This window comes from Ailuropoda melanoleuca, chromosome 9, assembly GCF_002007445.2.
Source record: "Ailuropoda melanoleuca isolate Jingjing chromosome 9, ASM200744v2, whole genome shotgun sequence".
NCBI classification, from domain to species: Eukaryota; Metazoa; Chordata; class Mammalia; order Carnivora; family Ursidae; genus Ailuropoda; species Ailuropoda melanoleuca.
The window spans coordinates 21,492,058-21,518,140 of record NC_048226.1 but is presented as its reverse complement, the minus strand read 5'-3'; the positions used below and the strand labels follow the sequence as shown (position 1 = coordinate 21,518,140).

General features: G+C 41.3%; 1 protein-coding gene and 1 non-coding gene across 2 annotated transcripts in view; both read left to right on the top strand.

Moving 5' to 3' along the window:
• OTUD7A (OTU deubiquitinase 7A) overlaps nucleotides 1–26,083 on the top strand; it is a 334,454-nt gene that overhangs the window by 118,267 nt on the left and 190,104 nt on the right. Inside the window, 1 exon segment of the mRNA XM_034668904.1 lies at nucleotides 24,587–24,714. The gene's annotated coding sequence lies outside the window, so the exon portion shown is untranslated.
• Nucleotides 264–370, top strand: LOC117803946. The gene has a single exon (XR_004628059.1). It is a non-coding gene; the product is annotated as a U6 spliceosomal RNA (small nuclear RNA).

Here is a 26,083-nt window from a genome sequence, read left to right as displayed (position 1 = left end):
TTGTCACCAAGCCCTCCATCCTGAAGATTTTCTCCAATTTTTTTTTCTTCTAACGATTTTATAGGTGTGTGTTTTACGTATGAAACTGTAGTCCATTTTTACTTAATTTTTGTACAAAATATGAGGTTGAGGCTTTTTGGTTTGGTTTGTTTTGGGCTCTTTTTTTTTTGCCAATGGATATGCAATCAGAAAACCATTTGCCTAAAAGACTGTCCTTCCTCCATTGGATTACTTTTCCATGTTTATCAAAAATCAGTTGCCCAGTACTCACTTTGGCATCATGTGCATAAGAATAGGAGTGATACAGAGAAAATGACTATAGGCCATGTATAAGAATGACATCTAAATTCATGAAGTGCTCCATATTTTTTAAATGCCACTGAATTGCACACTTAAAAAACAGTTACAATGGCAAATTTTATGTTATATATTTATTTCCACAATTTTTAAAAATAATGCAATATTACAACAATCATTGAATTATACACTTTCAATGGGATAATTGTATGGTATGTGAATTATATCTCAATAAACTTGTTTAAAAATGCCGCTAAACTGGGAAACAAACTGAGGGCTTCAGACGGGAGGGGGTGGGGGATTGGGATAGGCCAGTGATGGGTATTAAAGAGGGCACGTATTGCCTGGTGCACTGGGTGTTATATGCAAGTAATGAATCATGGGACATTACATCAAAAACTAAGGATGTACTGTATGGTGACATAACATAATAAAAAATTATTATAAATAAATAAATAAAAAATAAAAATGCAGCTAAAGCAAAAAAAATCAGCTGTCCTTGTGTAGGTTTATTTCTGGGTTTTCTATTCTGTATTGTTGATCTTTGTAGCCATATAATAAACTACAGCTGTGTAATAAGTCTTCAATTCAGGCGGAGTGATTAATCCCATATTTTTATTTTTCAAAATTGCTTAGACCTTCTAGTTTCTTTGCCTTTTCATACCAATTGTATAACATATTGTCTATCTACAAAAATCTTGCTGCGGTTTTGATAGAAGTTACATTAAACCTATATGTCATTTTAGGGAGTCATCTTTACAACATTGAGTCTTCCAGTCCTTGAACACAGTATGTCTCCACTTATTTAAACCTTCTTTTATTTCTTTCATCACTGTTTTACAGTTTAAGCATATAAGTCCTGTACATATTTTGTTAGATTTATACCTAAGTATTTCATCTGTTTACTGAGTGATTGTGAATGGTATTGTATTTTTAATTTCAGTGTCCATGGGTTCATTGCTAGCGTATAGGAATAACAGTTTATCTTTGTGTATTGATCTTGTATCCTGTGGCCTTGCTGAACTAACCTATGCTAGGAATCTTCTGTAGCTTCTTTGGGGGATTTTCTATGTAAACTATGATGTCATCTACAAATAGGAACAGTTTATTTCTTCCTTTCCAATCTGTATGTCTTTTAGTTCCTTTTCTTCTCTTATTGCTACGGCTAGGGCTTCCAGTACTATGCTGAATAAAGTGATGAGAACAGACATATTGCCTTGGCCCTAATCATAGTTAGAAAACATTCAGCCCTTGGGGCACCTGGGTGGCTCAGTCGTTAAGCGTCTGCCTCTGGCCCAGGGTGTGATCCCCGGGTCCTGGGATTGAGCCCCGCATCAGGCTCCCTGCTCTGCTGGGAGCCTGCTTCTTCCTCTCCCACTCCCCCTGCTTGTATTCCCTCTGTCACTGGCTGTCTCTCCCTCTGTTAAATAAATAAATTTAAAAATAAAGCCTTTAAAAAAAAAAAAGAAAACATTCAGCCCTTCACCATTAACTATATTAGCTGTAGTATTTTTGTATAATTCTGTATTGGGTTGAAGAAATTCCCATTGATTCCTAATGTTCTGAAAGTTTTTGTCATGAATGATGTGATTGTGTGATTTGTCTTTAGCTTGTTAATATGGTTGATTACATTGATAAATTTTTTAATATTGAACCGTCCTTGCATCCCTGGAATAAATCTGACTTGGTTTTACATGTACATAATTTCATACATACACATATATATTTATATACCATGACTAAGTGAGGTTTATATTATTTATTATACTTATTTATATAATATATTATCTATGGTATATAAATAATATTTGTGTTTGTATTTATTAAGAATATTATTTACTTTTTATATGCTGTATTTCTTAGATTTTGATATTAAGATAATACTGGCCTCATTTAATTGAGAAGTGTTACTTTTCTGTTTCTGGAAGAGCTTGTATAGAATTGGCATTCTTTTTAAACATGTGGTTGTATTTTTCAAAATTCTTCAGAAACAGTGTGAGCCTGGATATTTCTTTTTTTTTTTTTTTAAAGATTTTATTTATTCATTCGACAGAGATAGAGACAGCCAACGAGAGAGGGAACACAAGCAGGGGAATGGGAGAAGAAGAAGCAGGCTCATGTCAGAGGAGCCTGATGTGGGGCTCGATCCCGTAACGCCAGGATCACGCCCTGAGCCGAAGGCAGACGCTTAACCGCTGTGCCACCCAGGCGCCCCGATGGATATTTCTATTTAGGAAGATTTGAAATTATAAATTAAAATTCTTTAATAGGGAGATATTCAAATTATCTATTTCATATTGAGTGAGTTGTAGTAGTTCGTGCTTTTCAAGGGATTGGTCCATTTCGTCTAAGTGACCAAGCTTATGTGTACACCGTTGTTTGTAATATTCCCTTAGTATGCTTTTGGTGTCTGAGAATCTGGAGCAATATCCTATTTTATTCTTGTTATACGGAATTTGTGTCTTTTCTCCTTTGTCAGTTTTGCTACAGGTTGTCTATTTTATTGATGTTTTCAAAGAACCAGCTTTTTGTTTTATTGATTTTTCTCTATTGTTTTGCTGTTTTCGATTTTATTGACTTCTACTCTATTATTTTCTTCCTTTTGCTGGCTGTGTGTTTACATTGCTAATTTCATTAAGTGGGAGCTTAGATTATTGCTTGGAGGCTTTACTCTTTTCTACTATACATATTTAGTGCTGTAAATTTGCCTTTTAGTAGTACTTTAGCTGTGTCTTACAAATTTTGTTATGTTGTATTTTTATTTTCTTTCAATTCAGTATATTTTTTAATTTCTCTTGAGACTTTTTCTTTAAAGCTTTTTTTTAAAGATTTTATTTATTTATTTGACAGAGAGAGAGAGAACACAAGCAGAGGTAGCAGCAGGCAGAGGGAGAGAGAAGCAAGCTCCCTGCAGGGAGCCTGATCTGGGGCTTGATCCCAGGACCCTGGGATCACGCCCTGAGCCAAAGGCACATGCTTAACTGACTGAGCCACCCAGGCGCCCCAAGACTTCTTCTTTAACCCATGGATTATTTAGAAGTCTGTTGTTCAGTTTCCAAGTATTTGAAGGCTTTTTAAAATTTTTTTCTATTATTGACTTCCAATTTTGGTTCCACTGTGGTTACAGAACACACAGTATGAGTTCAATTCTTTAGTTTTTTAATAATTTCTGCAGGTGTTGCATTGTGTATATGTAACTTACCACAGTATGCTGGTGTTGATATTTTACCAATTTGAATAAAATATAGATACTCTACCTCCTTTTAAGTCCCTTTACCCTCTCCTATTTATGATTATTTTAAATATTTCCTCCATGTAGTACTTTGAGAATCACATCAGACACAGTTATAATTTTTGCTTCAAACATTGAATATAATTTGGAAAATAAGAAAAATGTCTTGTATCACCCCAATTTTTACTCTTTCCATTGTTTTTCCTTCCTTCCTGATGTTCTAAGCTTGAGGGGTTTTTGTTGTTCTTGTTGTTGTTGTTGTTGATTTCTTTTGCATTTTAAGAAATTCTTTAGTCATTCTTTTAGGATAGGTCTACTAGTGACAGATTTTCTTAGATTGTATTCATCTGAGTATGTCCTAATTTCCCCTTCATTCCTGATGGGTATGTTTGCTTGATATAGAACTCTGCGTTGGCAATTCTTTTCTTTCAGCACTTGACAAATGTTACTCCACTCCTTCTAGTCTTTATGGTTTCTGAGAAATCCATTGTCACTTGAATTGTTTTTTCACAGTAAGATGTCATTTGTCTCACTCTGCTTTCAAGATTTTTTTTCCACGAGTTTGATTATTTTGTGTTTGACATAGATTTTATTTATTTATTTATTTATTTATTTATTTATTTATTTATAATGTCACAGGTTTGCTCAGTTTCTTGAATCTGTAGTTTTATGTTTTTTTGTGTAATTTGGGAAATTTTAAGGCATTATTTCTCCAAATACTTTTTCAGTCCCAGATTCATTCTCTTCTCCTTCTGAGACTTTTGAGGACACAAATTTTATGTCTTTTGCTATATGCACAAGTCCCTGAGGCTTGCTTAATTTTTTTCTATTTTCTTTGTTGTTTAGATTGGGTAATTTCTATTGTTCTGTCTGTAAGTTCAATGATTCTTTCCTCTGTCCTGTTAATTTTGCTGTTGGGCCTATCCAGTAAGTTTTTCATTTAGGTTATTGTGTTTTTTTTCAGTTCTAAATTTCCATTGGTTCTTCTTTATATCTTCTATTTCTTTATTGAGACTTCCTACTTTCTGATTTGTTTCAAACATACTTGTAATTGCTTGTTGAAGCGTTTGTATGATATTTGCTTTAAAACCTCTGTCAGAGAATCCCACCATCTGTGTCACATAGAATTGGCATCCATTGATTGTCTTTTCTCGTTCAAGTTGAGATTTTTCTGGTTCTTTCTGTGATGAGTGATTTTCAATTATACCCTGTGTATTATGTTATGAGATTCTGAATCCTATTTAAAATTTCTGTTTAAACAGTCCTCCTTGGACAACAGGCTGGCAGAGGAAGGAGTGTGCCACGTCATTATTTCCAGGTGGGGACGGAAGACCAATTTCCCCATTCCACCTCCATGGACACCCTAGGGAAGTGAGGAGGGACACCTTGTAACTGCTGGGCTGAGGTCGAAGTCCAGGCTTCCCACTGGGCTTCAGCTTCTACTCCCCTGGCTTCAAGGAGGAGGAAATCCCTCATACTGTTACCCATTTGGTCTCTACAGACACTATTTAAGTGGAAAAGAGAAGAGTGCTTTGTTACTTTTGGGTGGGGATGGGATTCCAGCCTCTCCATATAGTTGCTGCTGACAGTATAAGTAGAGAGGGTCTTCTTACCACCAAACAAGGATGAAAATCCCCCTGCCCTCTAGACTTTCTCTGACACCTCCTTGTTGGGGAGATTAGGGGTGTCTTATTTCAGCCCAACAATGGTGAAGTCTAGGCTCCCCACTTAGGAATGAGGTGGAGTCACAGTTTTTTTCCATGGTATTTGGCTAGTGTAATGTGGTCATTGCCTAAAATTTTTCCATCCTGCTAGGCTGCCTCTTTCTTGTCCTTTGGCCACAGAGAGCAGGCTGCTTTTGAGAGTGTCTGTTGGCATAACCAAGTTGCTGGCTTGTCCAGCATCCAGTCCAGTATATATTAGGCGTAAAGGAAACCCAGGGACCTCACCATTGTGTTGTTTTCCAGGTCCCGGAGTCCTAGCCAGTCTGCCTTTTGCTCTCCACATTTCAGTATTCCTAGACTTATTTGTTTGTTGCTTTTGTCTGTTTATTTGTTTTAGTATAGAAAGCCCAGAATTTTAAGCTGTCCTTAGTGATAAGAATAGGTGAAAGTTTGTCTATTCCATCTTTTTCTGGAACTGGGATTGTGGTTTTTAAATTATTTTATTTCATCGTTACAGGCTGTCTGTGTTCAAGGGCAGCCATATCATTGTAATCGATAGGCTGTTGTTCTGACACTGAAGACTTCACTTGCTAACCAGTACTCTGCAGCAAGTATGATGGTTAAGTGTCCTCATTTGAGGTCCTTTTTCATCTTCAAGCTTTTTCATTTTAAGCCCTATTTTCCCATGTTGATTAGATCAAAGAAGTAAACAAAGGATTTTACAGGGATAACTACACATTCTTCATGTTGTGTTTACAAGGCCACAGCCAGAACAACCCACTATTACCAAGACAGGGGTGCTGGCTCTGCAGCCCAAGATGTAAACCCAGTGATTTTCTATAGTGTTACCTCCCAGAACAGGTGAACATCTTGGGGCCCTAAACCACAAACTGGGGAGGGTCCTTCTTTCTTTGTTACTGCCCAGATGTTAGTCTTGTCCTCTGATTTCTGCCTCTAGTCTCCCCCCTGCCTGAGGACTTGCTCTTAGCTCTCTGCGCTGCCATGAATTGCTGGAGGCCAATCCACAGACACCAGACACGATGGAGGTGGGACAGGCCTGCCTCCTGATGCACTGGGAATCTCCTCCCCTAGTACCAGATCCCACTTTTCAGGCATATATATTCCCATGACAGTGCAGCTTAATAAAGTTGAAGTCTTGGCACTTCATTTGCAGGGACTGGTTTCTCAAGACATGTACCTGGGGCCCACATTCAGTTGTGGATTTAAGTTTGGATCATTCAGCTCATTTGGTTGTAGCCTTACCAGAAAAAAACAAAACAAAAAACTTTTCTGTGATGAGTAGCAAAAGTATTTAAATGCCTTAATGCCTTTTTGTTTTGTTTGTTTGTTTTAATGTCTGCTTTTCTGATCACAAAAGTGGTATATGACTATATTAGGGAAAATTCAGAAAACACATAAAAGATTAAAGATGATATCAGTTATCTATAATCCTGTCACTCAAAAGTTTATGATGGATACCATTTTCATTCCTTGTTTTTATTATAAATGAATATATATTCATGTATCAGTCCATACTCTCTCTTCTTTAGCCTTTGTCTCCCTTCCTCCCCTTCTCTCTCCCTACCCCTCCCTCCCTCTCTCTGTCTCCTTCCCTGTGTCTCTCTCTTTCCCTCTCTCCCCTTGCTCTTTCTCCCTCTGTCTCTCCCTTCCCTTTACTCTCTCTCTTATGAGTGTCTTTCTGCAAAACCCCATTATACTGGTGCATTCTGCTTAGATTCAGACAGATCTTCTCCCATAATCACAAAAAAGGATCAAAGTATAATTTCCATCCCACTGCTGCTTTCATCTTCTTGACATTCCTCTCTACCTGGTTCTTTGGCCCAGAAAGAGCACAGGATGCCTGTATCTCCTGGCCCCCCCCTCCTCCAACTTTCTTTCTGCCAGAGTCACTGGAAGTGATGGGCTTTCCACTCCTTCATCTTGAAGTCTTGGGGCCTCCCTGGCCCTGGCCCATAGTAAAGTTCTCTTTAGTGGCTGAGGAACGTTTCCCTCAAAAGGCCTTGGAAAGCTCCACTACTGGAATTCAGACAATTACTTGATTGCTTTCTCTGTCTCCAATAAGCCTGGATTTCAAGACTGTATTCTTACTCAGGAGTTAAGAAAATCCAGCATTGAGACTCAGAGCTGGTGGGTGACTTCTTTGATTCTGAGTGTAAGTCAGCCTTTAAAGGGGAAAGCTGCAAAGAAAACATGATTTAAGGAAGAAAGGTGTAAACCTTCAAAATGACATGCTCATTACAATATCACGTGGCTATAGCAAAATTTATACCAACACTCCCCTATGGATAATGTTCTGACTTTTGCTGTCACAAATAATGCTGGGGGTGGCAGAACCTATTATATATAGTTTTTGGTGGTGGTGGTTGTTTTTTTCTCTGTACCAGAACTCAACTTCTGTTGGATAAGGTCTTAAAAGTATGATTCAAAGGGCATGTGCACTTTGATACTTAGTGTATGCTGCACACTCTTTTTCAATTTACACTTCCATCAGTAATGTGTGAAATGCACATCCTTGCCACCACTGGGTGTTAGAGATTCTTTTTAAGTTTTACAAATCTCATCAGAAAAAAAAAAGGTACCTTGTTTAGCTTTACATTTCCTTCATTGCTTGTGATGTGTGGTAGGTGGTGCATTCCCTCTTACCCTTATCAGCTGTTCTCCATCCCTCTTTTATAAGAATTGCTTTTGCCTACTGTCCTCTGTTCTCTATTATCTCTGGAAGGTTTTTATACATTAGGAAGTCTGATTGTTTTCCAACTAAAAATTTTTCCCAATCTCTTTTCTACTTTGTACATATTTTATTTGCATTTTGCTGTAGGAATGCATACTAAAAGCAAGAAGCATGAAAAGTATGAATTTTTAATTAAAGGACTTAAAAATCTACATAATAGAAGATATACTGTGCTCATGGATAGGGAAACTAAATTTGAAGACATCAATCCTTTTGAAATTCATATATAAATGTCATATACAGTTTTGATCAGTACCCTTGATTTTTGTTTTGGCTGAGCCGAAATTCACAAATATTAGCAAGAAATGCTTGAAAAAGAATAGCAAGAGGGACTTATATCATATACTAAAAGTATATCATAGCTATAGCAGACAAAAGAATAAAGCATTGGCACCACAATGAAAAAAATAAAATAAAAATCACTGGAATTGTACAAGCAGATTGAAGTATAGATGTATTATAACTCAGCAGGAAAAGATGTCATATTTAATAAATACTGTCTTAATCAATGGCGTTGGAAGAAAACAGAGTTAGATGCCAACAATATGCCATGTAGATGAGTAAATTCCAGATGAATTTTAAATCTAAATGTAGGGTAAAAAGTCAGATTATATAAATATTAGCAAAAGTTTAGAAGACTGCCCAAGGAGGCCTTCTTAAGTCAGGCAGCAATCCCAGACTGATAAAGAATTTGGTTGGCAGATTTGACTATATAATAATATGTTACCATAATTTCTTTTTTTAATATATATGCATTTTTTTACATTTTTAAGGTCATGCCATATATGTGGTTTTCTCTTGATTTTTTTAGTCACTAAGTATTTCCCCATGGCATTTAAAATTTCAGAAATGTAATTCAGTGTCTTTATATGTTCTACTTTATGCATATGCTGTCATTTATTTAGAACTTACAATTTTTAGGGGCACCTGGGTGGCTCAGTCAGTTAAGTGTCTGCCTTCGGCTCAGGTCATGATCCCAGGGTCCTAGGATAAAGCTCTGCATCGAGCTCCCTGCTCAGCAGGGAGCCTGCTTCTCCCATTCCCACTCCCCCTGCTTATGTTCCCTCTCTCACTGTGTCTCTCTCTGTCAAATAAATAAATAAAATCTCAAAAAAAAGAACTTACAATTTTTAAACAAAAATCACAATTCTTTGAAATAATATTTCAGAAGTAGAAGGCACATTCCATACTATCTTGAATAAAACTTTGACAAGCAAGGTGCACGGCATGCTGTGGTACTAACTCAGGATGAGGCAGTAGGGTGCCATATGGCAAACCAGACCTCATGCTCTCACATGCAATCCAGTGGGAGAACAGTGTTTAATAAATTGTTAGCATCATTTAGTATAAATCAGGAAGAAAATTAGTAGGTCATTTCCCCACACCATATATGTAGATAAATAGAAGATGAAGTAGGCTATCCCAAGAACCAGATGCTGATTACAGATGTGTCGCAAAGTTAATGTGTAAAATCAACAATATATCCAGGAGATTTTTCTCTGATAGCACCCCCAAGAATTTTCATAAGCACTTTTTGTCAGTTTTCTTGAGATATAATTGATATATAGCATTATATTATTTTTAGATGTACAGCATAATGATTTGATATGTACGGAGAGAAAGAAATCATTACCACAAATTTAACATCTATTGCCTTACATAGTTACACATTTTTTCTTGTGATGAGAACTTCTAAGATTTACCTTTTTATGGCAGTTTTCAAATATACAATACGGTGTTGTTAACTGTAGTCACCATGCTGTACATTGGCTCCCCAGAACTTATCTTATAACTGAAAGTTTGTGCCCTTTCACCCCCTTTACCCATCTTGTCCAACTCCCACCCCCACCTCTGACAACCATTACTCTGCTCTCTTTTTCAGTCAGTTCAATTTTTTTTTGATTGCACATGAAAACTTTTTAGGAGTTTTAAGATGAGGGATAGAAATTTGACTCTGCAAATTATGGCAATAATGTCCATATTACATACTATTCTGGGACAGGTGACTAGAAGAAAGGAGGGCATATGGTGAATTGTTGCAGCTTGAGGTGCTGTTGATAGAGCCCAGCTAGACTCTACGTCACTTTCTTCCTGGATAGAGTTTTTGAAGGGGAGGACTAGAGACATCATACATCTGAAACTTCGTAGTTCATTTGATAGAGAGGAAGCATAATGTTAATGGTTAAAAACACATACAACCATATTTTAATCAGAATATTTGGGTTCAAATCACTAACCTGTTGTTAATCTTAGAGAAGTCACTTCACTTCTAAGTTTGTTTTTTCCGTTATAAAATGAAGATGTTGGATTTTAGATTATTTCCCAGGCCCCTTCAAGCTGTAACACTGCACTTATAAATTCATCATGACAGTCCTATAGCAACGGAAAAATGTAGCCTGGATGTCAGTTTAATGAGATAGGATTCACCATTGTCAATTACTGTAAACAAAGAACACATTATCTATTAGTCATTTAGTTAAGCCTAGAAATGGGTTTTTAGTAGCTTGCTACAAGGCTGTGCCTTCCTTCCTGTCTAGCTAGCCATTTTATAAGTGGTATAGGACAGGGATTGGCAAACATACACAGAGAAGCAGGTAACTGGGAGCCAAAAGGAGTTTAGATGACTTCAGATGGACGGAAATTGAGGTGTGCCAGATCTAACACAATGAAAATTAGTACCGATGGAATGGAATGGTAAGTTTAGATTGAAATGTAAAAATCAAAAAAGCTAACAAAAAAAATCTGTTTAAGCAGAAGCAAAAGCTGTTGCTTAACTAGTAACTTCATATGAGTTTCTGAAAGTACAGAAACTAGAATGGGACGTAATGGGTCTCAATTAATTAAGGCACTGAGCTTCTCAGTCTTGTGGGCCAAATCATATCTGAAGGGTTGTTCTCATTTCTTGGGCAGAGCAAAGAAGTCTAACAAGGAAGTAATTTCCTTCTAGAAATCAGACACTAGAGCCCTGATAGGGAGGGAAAGAATTACCACTGGGTATTGAATTATCCATCGTAAAAATCAGTTGGACATATCTGTGGTTCTACTTCCGGGTTCTGTGTTCTTTTCCATTGATCTGCATGTTTTGCCCTCCACTAATGCCACAGTCTGTAGCTGTGTGGTAAACCTTAATATTGGGTAGATTGATCTCTCCCTCTTTGTTCTTTTTCTTCAAAATCATTTTAATTATTCGTATTCCATTGCCACTGTCTTTCCATGTAAGTGTATTACATGAATCTTGTCTATATCTACAGAACAATCTTGCTGGATTTTGGCATGAATTTCATTAAATCTGTATATCAGTTTGAGGAATTTTAGCACCATTAGTATTTTGAGTCTTCCGACGCATGGACACATTATGTTTCTTCATTTATTTAAATCTTTGACTTCTTTCATCAGTGTTTTGTAGTGTTCAGAATATGAATCCTGTACATGTTTATAAGATTTACAACTAAGTATTCATTTCCTTAATGAGTGATTATAAATGATATTGTATTTTTATTTCAGTGTCTACATGTTTATTGCTCACAGAGTTAAACCTATACATGTGTTTTTGTGTGTTGATCTTGTATCATATGACCTTGCTGTGCTCATTTATTAGTACTAAGAGCTTTTGTAGATTCTTTGGGATTTTCTACATGGAACATCATGTCCTCTGGAAATAGCAACATTTTTCTTTCTTTCCTTCCAATCTGTATGTCATTTATTTCCTTCCCTTACCTTATTGCATTGGCTGGAACATCATATCAACATTAAATAAGAGTGATGAGAGCAGACATCATTGTCTTGTTCCCAGTCTTAGGGGGAAAGCATTACGACTTCCACTATTAAGTATAACAGTAGCTGTAGATTTTCGTAGATGCTCTTTAAGCTGAGGAAGTTCCTTTCTATTCCCATTTCTCTGAGAATTTTTGTCTGCAAGGGGGTAAATTTTGTCAATTTTTGTATGTATCAACTAATATTATCATGTGATTTTTCTTCTTAGTCTGTTAATGTGGTGGATTTTATTGATTGATTTTCAAATATTGAACCAGCCTTGTGTCCCTAAAATAAACTCTGCTTGGTCACGGTATATAATTATTTTTATATATGCTGAATTCTATTGGCTAATAATTATTAAGGATTTTGCATCCGTATTCCTGGGGGATATTGCATATTGCCCACTTCTCCTAAGATCCTCATACAACAGAAAGATAACAAGAGAGCTCTCCGAGGTCTCTCTTACAATGGCCCTAACTAACCCCAGTCACGAGAGCTCCAACCTCATGACCTAAGCACCACCCAAAGGCCCCTCATCCTAACACTATTACATTGGAGGTTAGAGTTTCAACATGATTTTTGGAGGGGGGGCACAAACAAACATTCAGCTTATTGCATTAACCTTGATCACCTGATTAAGGTTGTTTCTGCAAAGTTTCTCTAATGCAAAGTTACCATTTGTAATTAATAAATATCTTACAGGAGATACTTTGACACTATGATGCAGATACCCTCTTTCTCATCATACTTTTGAGTCAGAGGAGAGTCTTCAAGCCATCCTGTTATACCATTGCATGAAGTTGGGTGACCCAGTGATGGTGGCATCAAGAGAACAGACAGGGGAAACATAAGGCCATTCTCTATCGGTGTCAGAATTGTGTAGGGAGAAGAGAGGAGGGATGAAAGACATGGAGAAAAAGGGAGAAAAAGAGAGAAAGACATGTAAAGGACCCACTAAAATGAAGAGGGAGAAGTCGAGGGAGAATCTAATTTTTAAGTCTTAATTGACATGGTGAAAGGGAAGCTTTACAAGGAAGATAGATTATAATGACTTTGAGGTACCAGTGAGATGTTCAAGTGAACATACAATCAGGGATCTGTGGATTGAAGGATAGAAAAGACAACAAGACTAGAGAGAGAGACTTGGGGGCCATCTGAACATAGGTGGTTATGAACATTTAATTAGTATGATCAGTTATCTGAAGGAAAGAGCTGAGCCAAGGATAGGTCTAGGAGAATACCCATAGTTTGTCAGAAAAAGGAATTAGTGAGACAAACTAAATTGGTGGGGAGAGGAAGAATAATCAGATCATAAAGGATGATGGTATCAAGTATAAAGAATAGTTCAAGAGAATAACTGCAGCAAGGTGTGTTAACTAGGAGAAGAAAGGGCCCTGACTTGGTGGTGACTTTTATGACTATGATTTCAATTGGGTAGTAAGGATGGGATCCAAATGTGGGTAGAGGATAGGGGAGTGCATAGAACGGAGTAAGTGTGGAGAGAAAAATGGACAAGTCTTGTGAGCAGTTCAGCAAGGAATCGTGTTTGAAAACAGTGCAGAAGGAAAGATAGCCATAATGCCACCTACACTAATAGTGGCAGCCAGATAGGGTTCTGTTGCTAAAGAAGATTCACAGGGCTCCAATGACAATGCTTATGAATCTACAGTTTATTGCTGAGAAAGGATATGATATAGCCAAAAAACACAAAAGTAAGGACCTACATCATAGCCGAAGACTGCCTATCAGCGAGGGATTTGGAAAGGCAAGGTCTACACAGGCTCCCTGCAGTTGTCCTCCTTCTACGTGGGTATACCAGGTGTACTTTCTCTGAACCACCAACCTATCCAAATTAGGCAGCCCAAAAGAAGTCTCATTTGGAGCTTCTTATACCCTACTGGTCATGTAAGCACATTATCGCTAAAAGGCCAGCCCCAGTGTCGAAGCCCTCTCCCTCTCCCTACCCTACACACCCCACCCTGACACTGAAACTAGGTACAAACCATCAGTGTTGTTGTTATCACTAAATGATGCTAACAAACTAGCACAGCCTGCCCTGAAGCTCACTTTGGCTCCGTAAGTAAAAGACATCAGTATTAACCACCACATATTATACTTTGACCAGGTACATCTTTTACTTCAGCAAAGCAGCTCAGGCTAATTCCAGGCCTCTTAGAATTAACCCTCATAGCACATCCTTATATCAATGTTATTTCATTAGACTCTTAGAACTAGCCTCTTTTAGTACCGTTACTCCTAGAGATGGTGATGCTCAAAAGGGTAAGTTGCCAAGGTAACATAGCTAGGAAGGAAGAGAAGGGAATTGAATTGAATGTATGAGACAGGAGGTCAAGCAAAAGATGCTTTTTCAAGAAGAGGACTCCTGAGTGTGTTTGAAACAAGCTGGAAGAAAAAAGTAGAGAGGAAGAGCTTGCAGGAATGGGGGAGTGAAAGGATAATTGCAGAAAGTGAGTCTTTTGGGAAACAAGAAACAATGAGCTCCTGAGACTGCGTGCAAAGAAAGAAAGGAGGGGGTTGTGGGGGAAGTCATTCCCAGGCTCTCTATAGCCTCCAGCTCAGTGGTTCTGCACTTGGAGGGCTTGTGAAAACCCAGACTGCTGGACAGCATGCCCGGGGGTTTTGATTCAGGAAGTCTGGGTGGAGCCAGAGAACTTGCATTTCTTTTTCTTTCTTTCTTTCTTTCTTTCTTTCTTTCTTTCTTTCTTTCTTTCTTCCTTTCTTTCAGCTTTTATTTATTTATTTGCCAGAGAGAGAGCACAAGCAGGGGGAGTAGCAGGCAGAGGGAGAAGCAGGCTCCCCATTGAGAAAGGAGCCTGATGTGGAATTCCATCCCAGGACCCTGGGATCATGACCTGAGCCAAAGGCAGATGCTTCACCGACTGAGCCACCCAGGCGTCTCAGAGGACTTGCATTTCTAACAGGTCTCTGGGTGGTGCTGATGCTACAGTCCAGACACTCCACTTGGAGAACCAGTGCTCAGCTCAGGGTGGGTTGGGTCATCTGGAAGCAGAGGAGCTGGGGGTGATGGGATGGGGGCCTGAAGGAGGACCCTCTCTGGGACGGTCACTATGAGGAGCCTGGTCACCTAATTTGCCTTTCTTTTAACATAAGCATCAACAGATCACAAAACTAGGAAAACAACTGCAATTAAAAGTACCAAGGTTGATAAATTCCAGGGTATTGGAGTAAAATGTGTTTCAGATGCTTAGCTCTGATGCAGAAATTTCCCAGTTTAACAAAAAACAAAACCAGAAAAACCCAGAGAATAACAGACCATTTTCATGGCTGATATGAAAAAAATTTCATCTCGAATAAGAGATGAAATTGTCTTAGCATAATTTCAACCATTTTGAAATAGGAAAAATCCCCAGTGGAGGAGGGAGAGCTTAGGAAAGAGCGTTTGGCTGCTGTTGTGGGAAAAGCAGGTAAAGCTTGTTTCTTGAGGAGCAGTAAGAGGACTGTGGGCTTGGTTATCAGGGAAGGACCTTTCAGGTGGGCAAAATACCTCTGGAGCTCCAGGAACCACAGGGAGGAAGGGACATGGCCTTCGCAAAGTGAGAGAGCATGGTTAGCATCTCAAGAGGTGGCCTAATGTTTCAGCAGAGGCTTTGATTTTGCTATTCAAATTCTAGGTGACTTTCTGCAGTATGACCTTGGGCAGGTTGCTTAACTCCTCTGGGCATAGGAGAGGTGGTATTTACAGAGGGCATGCTTGCCCCTGGAGTGTAGATTTGGGGTGAAATGTAAAGATGAAGCATATGGAATGTGACTAGCATTGGAGACCCTCACAAAAGTCATTTTCTGCTTCAAGGTCAAATAGAAAACTCTTCACTTTCAAGCAGCTATAGTTCTGATTCTTCTCAAAACCTTGTCTGCAATTGCTTCCAGAACCCTAAAACTAGCGACCGTGCGCCTTTGTGGCCACATGGAGGCACAGCCTGGTTCTGCAGGACCCTCCCTGCAGTGACTGACTTCACTGGGGAGGTGCCAGGCCCCAGAACAGCCTCGAGATGGGTGTTGCATCAAGTCAGGTCTGCTTCCAGACTGCTGTGCTGCTGGCCATCCTGTCCCCAAATCACAGTCCCAGCCTGCCTGGCACCTCAGTCACCTGAGCTCCCCAGGTCCACCTACCTAAGTGCTGGGCTCTGACATGGGTGGAGGACAATGCCATATTGTTCCTCCTGCCCCCTGTAGGCCAGCATCCTGCTTATGAGTGGACTTTCTCAGCCCCAGAAGAGAAGACAACCCTGCCCATTCATGCCTGGACTCTCTGCCTCCAACTCCCAGGCTTACCTGGCCCTGACATGGCCTAGCCCACTGCTCATTTAGTGCCACTTGGAGTCTAACTGACCTTTTTTTTTTTAAGATTTGTGTTTATTTATTTGAGAGAGAGAGAAAGCACAAGCAGGGGAGCAGCAAAGGGAGAAGGAGAAGCAGACTCCCCACCGAGCCGGGAACCAGATGCAGGGGCTCGATCCCAGGACCCTGAGATCATGATCTGAGCCTAAGGCAGATACATAATTGACTGAGCCACCCATACGCCCCTTAATTTACCTTTAAACCTACAGGTGGAGAATACTAATATAGCCAGAGCTCAGCCCATGCAGTAAGGTTGTGACGTGCTACGAACATTGCATTTTGCTCAGTGCATTCAGCGCATACCCCACGGTCTAAGGCGGCAGGCCATTAACACCATTAGGTACAGCGCCTTCCACTGAGGAAAGGAAGTGATGTGGAAGTCCCCGAAGAGAAGTCCTTGCAGGCTGGGAATCTCCTACAATGAGGGGTCTCAGCTTTAATTTGCATAGGGCCTAGTTAATGCATTGCTCACTCACCCTCTATCCAGAGAGAAGGTTGGAGGGGGAGAGGGAGATGGGAAAGCTGGCAGGTCCAAACATCCAGTCCTGCTCCCAGGCCCAGGCAGTAGGGAGGCAAGGAGGGCCTGAAGGGCTCGGGATGACAGGAGCTGGTGTAGATCTCCCAGCTGGTGGAGAAGAGCTACTCAGAAAGTGGGCTGGGCATCACAGGGGAGGTGGCAGGAGGGACCCAAAGGCCAGGTGACCATGTCCCATACAGCTAAGAGGGGAGCTGTGCATGAAAACAAAGGTGCGTATTCAGTTTTAAGCCACTTCAAACTGGGTACCTCCTCATGAGGTAGGTCCTATTATTATCCTCATTTCAAGGGAGGCACACAGGAGTCAAGAAACTCTCCTGAGGCCACAGAACTGATGAGCAGCGTGTGGGGGTTGGAACCGACAGTGTGTGGCTCAACGCCCACCCCAGGCTCTCCCACATCCCAACTTAAGAGCTGCGCCATCTGTTCCCTGTTCAGCATCCCCTTGGTCTCTCCCTCCCCAGTGGGAAGCCAGGGACCCTGTGTGCCCCCCCCAACACCCCTGTGCTTGGCTCCTGTTGAGCTCTCTGGAGTGCTGTGGAACAAAAGGAATCTTATGTTAAAGGAGGAGGAGTGGGGGCGCCTGGGTGGCACAGCGGTTAAGTGTCTGCCTTCGGCTCAGGGCGTGATCCCGGCGTTATGGGATCGAGCCCCACATCAGGCTCCTCTGCTATGAGCCTGCTTCTTCCTCTCCCACTCCCCCTGCTTGTGTTCCCTCTCTCGCTAGCTGTCTCTATCTCTGTCAAATAAATAATAAAATCTTAAAAAAAAAAAAAAAAAGGAGGAAGGGTGGAAACTTCAGACATTTTTTTCCTTTGTAGGTCCTGTCCCACTCCTGGGCCCAGGCAAGGGGAAGCAATTAGGGGCTGAAGGACTCACTTCTAGGTGACAAGGGGCAACATCTAGAACCCAGAGACCAGCAGATGTGACATTTGCCACTATCCAGGAATTGGTCTCAGAGGGCCACAGTGTCCAGTTTCCCAAGGAGGAGCAGCGTTGCATATCCCATGGCTTCGCACCTGCTCAATTCCACGCAGCTCTAGATGAGTAAGAGGGGTTAAAGGTCTGGCTGGTTGATACTGCCTAGACACAGATCACATCTGTTGGATTACAACCTGCTTGAGGCCCTGGGGTCTACTCTCATCCAGTTTTAACCTGCCTTCCTTTAAAAGTCTAATGATGCCCTTGAGGGGGAAGGAGGATCTCCACCTCTCTCCCATGCCGCAAATTTGTTTGTTTCCTTCTGCTAATAAAGCATTTGTAGATTGCCACCTCCAAAAAAAAAATTTAATAAACTGCTGCAAGGATGGCAAACCTGGAAGGGCAGGAACAGAGTGGCCAGGAGTCATAGCTGGGCACTTTGCTGTGTTGTCCCGGGCAGGCTGACTCACCTGTTCCGGGAGTCATAAGGTGGGGCACTGCACTGGCTCAGGGAGACAGAGCTGGGGAATGGCCAGCAGGTATGTTTTCCTGGCAGCAGCACCAACGTCCATACCTTTGACAGCTAATTTGGTGGGAGAAGAGTGGCCTCCCCTGGAGTGAGACCCTTGTAAAGGATGCTGACTGCTCTCATGAGAAGCCAGGGACTTTCTTCATTACTGTTTCCGGAAAATCTTCTGTAACCTGGAGGTTTTTGTGTAAGGATGAAACTCTGGTCCTGCTGGCTGATGGAGTTAGAAAAGCGACTACCGCCCATGATGAAAGTAGAGGACATTTCAAGGTAATAAATAGTGAAATGTGAGATTGGAATGTACCCACAGACGATGCCTTAGAGTGTTACAGGAATGGGAAGTTGTGGAGGGCAGCTTGATCCGTGCTGGCTTTGTGAGCCTGCAGGGACAGGAAGAGGGGGTAGCAGTGGTTCTAAAGCACTGAGGGAATTTATTTTAGATTCTACAGAGAAGAGTGCCTGTGGGTGGTCGTGATGTCCTCTGCCCTGATGGAACCCACCGGAAGAGCAGTCAGGTGTACTAGAAGGAGCTCTGGCCACAGAGAAGGCCCCTCAGCCTCTGTGCATTGCCCCATGGTTGGCCCCTCTATGTGCCAGGCTTCTGGAAGATTCTGGTCGCAGCCTGCATGGGATATCCAGTCTAGTGATACTCACTGAATCACATATGAGTAAATACATAAACAGGGTAATTGCAGATTTTCCGTAGAAAATAAAGATGAGTGGTTGACAGTAAAAGTTGGGGAATGTCCTTTACAAATGATGGTCAGGGGCAAGAAGGAGCTTCCATGGGAAGCAGTCAGGGCAAAGGGGAGGGAGGAGTCCACTCTGAAATACTGGTGTCACCTTGACCTACTACTGGGCCTCTGGGTCCATGTGAAGGTCAAATTCAAAGCAAGAAGAAGCTAAAAGAAAAGGGACCATCCATCTTAGAGCTGAGAAGTGGGGCCAGCTGTGGGGTCAGGAAGCCTGGGAGGGCAGTAGCACCTTCTTCCTCTTGGGAAATGTAAACACAATCTTAGAAATGACAATTTCCCAGAGAAGAAGTAAGTGGATGCCTGGCCCCATGACCCATGCTAGAGACCCTCTCACAGATCAGCAAGACTTCCATTCCTCCTTCCCTCCTTTTTTCCCATTCTTGCTACGGTTGCTCTCAAGGGCTCCTGCCACCTGGCTCCAAGCCCTCCAAGTTGGCCCAGACGCCAGACACCCACCCCTTCCAGGCAACAGAGGCTGCTGCCCCCTCGATCACCCATCACGTCCTTGGGTCCTGTTCTTCACCTGGGTGGCAGGTACTCCTCGGGTCAGCAGCAGGAGGCTTGGACCCACCCTTCTGAGCCACCCTGGCTAGCTCTTCTTTGAGACTTCCTCTTGTGGAGCTGTCCAGTGGGCTCTCCTGGTGGGCACATGGCTCCCACACCTGGGTGGCATTGAGGACAGAGCTTGTGCAGGTAAAGGATGGGTTGTGGGCCCATGAGCGAGCAGAGCCAGGCAAGGCCACAGGGTGAGAGAGTGGCCTGTGAGGCCCTCCTGGGAGCAGTGGGAGGACAGGTCTGTGTGTCCCCCAGAGCCCCTTTCCTCAGCTGTGTTTGTGAGAATACCTGAGAGGACTTACAACCACTCGTCCAGGGGGTGGCACGGAAAAAAACCTCAACCAGCATGAGTTCCCTCCCCCACTTCTCCTGGGAATTCTGTAGGATTTACGTCTCAGGCTAAGTGTCTCTTTCTCTCTGAAAAGTCCCCCAGCCCCTGAGGCAGTCGGCACAAAGCATCGTGGCTTCCCCTGGACTCGGGGTCACAATGATTGGCAGGTATTGGTTTTCCTGCTTGTCTCCCGTTTCAGGCCACAGTGTACATGAGGGCAAAGACCGGTCCGCTTTACTTCTGCCCCGCTGCCTGCAACTCCTGGTAAAGTAGGTGCTTATCAAAGGTTTGCTGGTTGATTGATCAGCAGAGATTTCTTTAAGGAAATGGGGCTCGGAGGGACCCTGGCTTGTGAAGGGTCGGGAGCATTCAGATAAGAGGGGGGGGGGGGAACCAGATGAAAAAAAAATACAACAAAATCTAGGTGGGCGTTGGAGGCGAGAGAAGGAGCCGGAAGCCCAGGGTCTGCGTAGTGCAGAGAGAGCGCCTGCGCATGGTGAGCCATTCACACCCCTCCCTGGGTCCACCGTGGAGTCTCTCAGGCAGCCACTGGCCCGCTGCCAGCCTTGGCTACCCTGCTGGACGATTGCTACCCACTTCATGCCTGCTGTTTCTTAGCAGCCAAACCTGGGGCACAGTGGGCTTTCTTTCATCTTTAGCCCCCTATGTGCCTGCTTTTTTTTCCTTAGAATAACGTCCCTTATAGTTGTGAGCCCTTCAGGTCCCTAGAGCATTTTCAGAGGCCTGTCCCGGTGGTCTTCACCAGGAGCTTTGGAACCATCGGAGCCCCGTGGTAATGGATGAAGCAGGGTCGAAATGGCTTTCCAGGACTGCACGCCGGCAGGGGACTTGGCTGGGACCAATCCCAGGTCATCCCAGATGCTTTTCCAGTGGACTCTGCAACAGAGTAGAGACGGGACAAAGGAGGAGAACCCAGCAGGAGCAGTGTCTTTGTGCTTATTATAATGTGGGAGTTATTCTAGGCTCCCACCTAGAAGCTTCCAAACATGTGGCGTGTCCTCAGTTTCCACGCACACTCCCAGGCCCTCTGTCCACAGTCGGGGCATGGTGAAAGGCACTGCCAGCTTTATCACGATGATGTCTGCAATCTAGCCACATTCCAGCTTTCGGAACCCAAGATACAGGACTACAGTGGCTATTTTATTTTAGAAATTATTGTTCTCCTAGGGCAGTACCCACAAAGCATTGGTTCCACCCTTTGTTTTGGCTGATAGCTTTTCCCCTCTCTTCATTGTGTTTCTGATCTGTATTGTTTTTCAGTCACTAGAAATTTTCTTGCATTTCCCTCTAGAGGAACTTGCATTTTGAAAAGCACTTCAGCCTACCAGACCTTTGCATCTTTTATTATGGACATATTTTGCACTTACAGTATCTTATGGTAGAAAAAGAAAATCTCCCCTTTATTTACAGAAGTTGTCACAGACTTTTCCTGAGTGTAAATTTCCTGAAAATTTAGCCAGGACATGCTGCAAGTTTTGATTCCGTTAGAGGACTGGAAACAAGACTGCATACCAGTAGGCCTGAGGCCCCCGTGCTTTTTTTGTGTCGTCTTGAGTGACAGACTAATTGATGATCAGTATGTGAATTAAAACTCATTTTAAGAGAAAATTTCTCTTAAAGCTCTCAGGAAGACCAAGAAATAAAGCCACCCATCATCTGCCTATCCCCGCACACTTGGTGATTGTGAATAATTCTGCAAATATCTGTTCGAGTCCCTGCTTTCAGTTCTTGTGGGCATATACCCAGTAATGGAATTGCTGGATCATGTGGTAATTCTATGTTTAATTTTTTGAGGAACTGCTATATTGTTTTCCTTAGAAGCCTTTTTACATTCCCACCAGCAATGCATAGGGTTCTAATTCTTGTATATCCCAACACGTGATTTAATTTTTTTTTTAATAATAGCCATTCTAGTGTGTGTGAAGGGTATCTCATTGTGGTTTTGGTTTGCATTTCTGCAATGGCTAGTCATGTAGAACATCTTTCCATGTGCGTATTAACCGTTTGTATGTCTTCTTTTGAGAAATGGCTCTTCAGGTCCCTGTGCCCATTTTTGAATTGGGCTGTTTGGGTATTATGTTGAATTGTAGGAGCTCTTTATATATTCTGGATATTAATCCCTTATCAGATATATGATTTGTAAATATTTCCTCCCATTCTGTGGGTTGCCTTTTTCTGTGAATGGTGTCTTTTGATGCACAGGAGTTTTTAACTTTGATGAAATCCAGTTATTTTGTTGCTTGAGCTTTGATCCCCAAGCAATCATTGCCAAATCCAACATCATCCTAATTTTCTTTTAAGAGTTTCATAGTTTCAGCCCTCACTTGTAGGCATTTGGTCTATTTCAAGTTAATTTTTATATATGGTGTTAGGTAAGGGCCCAACTTCATTCTTTTTCATGTGGATAGCCAGTTTTCCCGACACCATTTGTTGAAAAAGATTGTCCTTCCCTCATTGAATAGTCTTGGTGCTCTTGTTGAAAGCTATTTGACCATAGATATGAGGATTTATTTCTGGACTCTCCATTCTATCCCAGATAGAATCCTCATATGCTGTCTTTACATGCATACCACACTGTTTCAATTCCTGTAGCTTTGCAGTAAGTTTTGAAATCAGGAACTATTTCACCTCCAACTTTGCTCTTCTTTGTCAAGATTGTTTTGACTATGGATTCCATTCTTTTGCATTTAATCTCTTCCCATTTCCATTTAAGAATTCAGAAAATGTATTATCCACGAAACCATTTTGAAAGAGCTACTCAAAAACTCCCTGTAGTAAAATAAAAAATTAATTAAATAAAAGATAAGCAAGAGATATTTAAATTATCTGTGATTAATTAACAGTGAAACACAATCACTTGTTGTAATTATTAACAATGTAGCCAGGAAGCATAAGACGATTGTTAAGAAATCTCTAAGAAACTAGAAGCATGAAAATTAAAAGCAATTCAGAGTATTTTAGGTGATTTTAACCAAATATAACAGGTAGCAAAGGAAGGGAAGGGAATTACATTGAACAAATGGTCTTATCCTGTTTGGAAATTAGAGGTTGTATCTGTTCGTCAATTCTCAAGATAAAAAAAAAAATTGATACACCTATGTGTGTAACAAATTTATGACAAACACTAGAAGGAAAGGTAAGATATATAACTTCTAAAAAATATATTACAGGAAAAATAAGACCAATCAAGTCAGCTGAAGATAGTAAAGAAAATAACACCATAAAATTTGACAAGTTCTAAAACAGATGATGGGGAAAGATCCAAATATACCAGTCATCTCCCTACCCTACTCTTAACGCTACTCAAAAAATAAAAATGGAACAGGTTAAATTCCCCAATTAAAGGACAGATATTGGAGTGAAGGAGTGAAATTGAGTAAAGGATTACATTTTATTTGTTTATAAGATATCAGATAAGACACAGATGGAAAAAAAATGGCCTAAAGAGGTAAAAAATAAAACGGCATAGGCAAAACTATTACAAGCAATGGTACAAGAAGAGTGAGGAGAAAGAAGACAAGTAGCAGAGTGGAATTCAAGGGGGAAGGTATACACAAAACCAAAATATGTTTAGTAAAAGGTAAAAACCACCAAAAAGAGAGAGTGATCGCATCCTCTTTGAAATGCTGAAGACTTCAAAAATGAAGACGTGTGATTTCTCCATCTGGGTGGGAGCTAATAAAGGGGAAGTCAGCCAGGGGTCTGGAGCCCCAGGGTTCTAAGGAACTGCGGGTACAGGACATACCATCTCTCATGGCACACCATAGACATTCCACAGACACAGGCAGGATCCTCAGACTTCACCCAGAGCCTAGGTGTGATCCTATAGGAAAGCAGGGTCTCTGTACCCCATGTGGTATAGTCTGCGTAGAGTGCACAGATGTGGCCCAGTTCCCTCCCCTCACCTGGGAAGTCACAGGCCTCCTAGCTTAAGAGCATCTTAGGGTTCCGATGCCTGCAAGAAAACTCCACATTGCATATAAGTGAGTGGATCTCAGGAGTCAAGATGCTGCAGATAAGGTGTACCCACCTGGACTGCGGTGTGGTCCACAGGGCCCTCTCCATTCACAGTGCTGTTCATGACGCCCTGCCCTCTGTATGGAGCACAGTGCACCCTGCCAGGACCAAGGTGTGGTCATCGCCACGACTGCCTAGATCCCCCATGGTCCAGGCCGTTATTATGAACAGCTTCCTAATTTCAAGATTCCTCATGGACCACACCACCTGAGTCTCATGGAATGTCAGGAGCCAGGCTTTGGTTTGTGAGTCCCTCTGGGAAGTACTGTACATCCTTCTGGAACATCAGCATAGCGCATGAGTGTCTCATGTGTTCTATCCCACAGTTACTTCTCACAGTCACCCAGCGGGGAGACTTTTCCCATTTATCCTGACCTACCTCCAGAGGCCTGCACTTATTTCAAAATTAAAGAGTGGGATGGTGTGTTAAGAAGGCATGTGGGGTTCACTATCGAGACCATTTCAAGCTCATATTGAATATTTAAAGTCACTTTTAAATTTGAAATATTTACATTTAACTTTTTTTAAAATCTTTTTTTTTAAAGATTTTATTTATTTATTTGACAAAGATAGAGACAGCCAGCGAGAGAGGGAACACAAGCAGGGGGAGTGGGAGAGGAAGAAGCAGGCTCATAGCAGAGGAGCCTGATGTGGGGCTCGATCCCATAACGCCAGGATCATGCCCTGAGCCGAAGGCAGACGCTTAACCGCTGTGACACCCAGGCACCCCTACATTTAACTTTTAAAATATAAAAAATACATTCTTAAAACTTAAATTTTAAATTCTCACTTTTAGTGAAATATGAACATTATTTTTTTATACTTGTTGTCCTTTTTCCAGAGTTCCCAGGGGCTTCAGTCTCACACCTTCTACTGGGGCAACAATGGGCCATCTCCAACAGGGACGGTGCGGCTTTGCCCTGGATGCCTGACTGCCACACACCTCCAGAGAATCACGGTGTCTGAAAAGTAAGTCCCATGTTCACGGGGCCCCTGGTGACTGTGCGGAGGGGTACGTGCAGTCAACAGCTCTAGCAACAGACCTTGTACTGGTCCTTGGAGCACATTGCCTGGAATTCAGATCTAAAGCTAGGGATAGTGTTATTTATTCCCTGAAATCCATTGAGAAAGAATTATGAAATGAGTTTTGTATTGCATTTAAATTGGCATTTAGAATGATAAACATTATTCTCAGAAAAAAAAAGTGACTGTAGTGAACAACAGAAGTGATTTGATTTACACTAGTACAGAATTTACAGGGTAACTCTGTTGCCCTCTGTCGCTATCATGATTGATTTGTAAAGTATTTTAAGAGTAATCTAAGCAAAAGTAGTCTTATCACCTTCACAGATTTTCCTTTTTAATGTTTCCTCTTAGTTCTTGTCCCCAAATGCAGTTTTTATCTAGTTGATTAATAGCATAACAATTCTTTTGCCTATGACTCTTGGAACAAATATTTATTTTTTGTCCTCTTTTCATTTTGATAAATTTCACATCTATTAAAAAATGGAAAGTGAACACTCATATAGTCTTCACTCAGATTTACCAGTTGTTTACCCACAACGACAAACACACACACATATACACACATGGAATATGTACTCGTGTGTGTTATGTGTGTGTGTTTAGTGTTTCTCTCTGAATCATTTGAAAGTAAGTTACAGACATCATGACATACTTTGGGAAATATCTCCTACATCCGTAGGCTTTCTTCTTCAAAAAGGTAGCACCATTATCACTGGAGAATTTAACAGTGATAAAGTAATCTTATCCAACCTATAGTTCCTATTCAAATACCTCTGGTTGTCCCCAAAATATTCTTCATAGCTGTTTTCCCCTATCTAGCGTTCAGCTAAGTATCCTGACCTGAATTGGTTAAGTCTTTTTAAATCTAAAGCAGAATACACCTGTTGCTTTTATCTTTCGTGATTTTGACATTTTTGAAGAACCTAAGCCATTTGTTTGGAGGAGAGTCTCACAGTCTGGATTTGTCTGGCTGTGTCTTCATGCTTAGGTTCAGGCACACATGTTGTGTGTTTACACCACATCCATGGGTTCAGCATGTCAGTGTGACCTGGTGTTGGTGAGGACAAGCTTTGTTCAACTGGCTCAGGTGGTTTCTGCCAGAGCTCTCCTTTATGAAGTTACTATTGTTTTATTTTATTTTATTTTTTTGATAATGTTGTTTGAATCTCCTATGATGATGATGATGATGATGATTATTATTATTATTATGTTATGTTAGTCATCATTACAGTACATCCTTAGTTTTTGATGTAGTGTTCCATGATTTATTATTTGTGTATAACACCCAGTGCTCCATGTAATACGTGCCCTC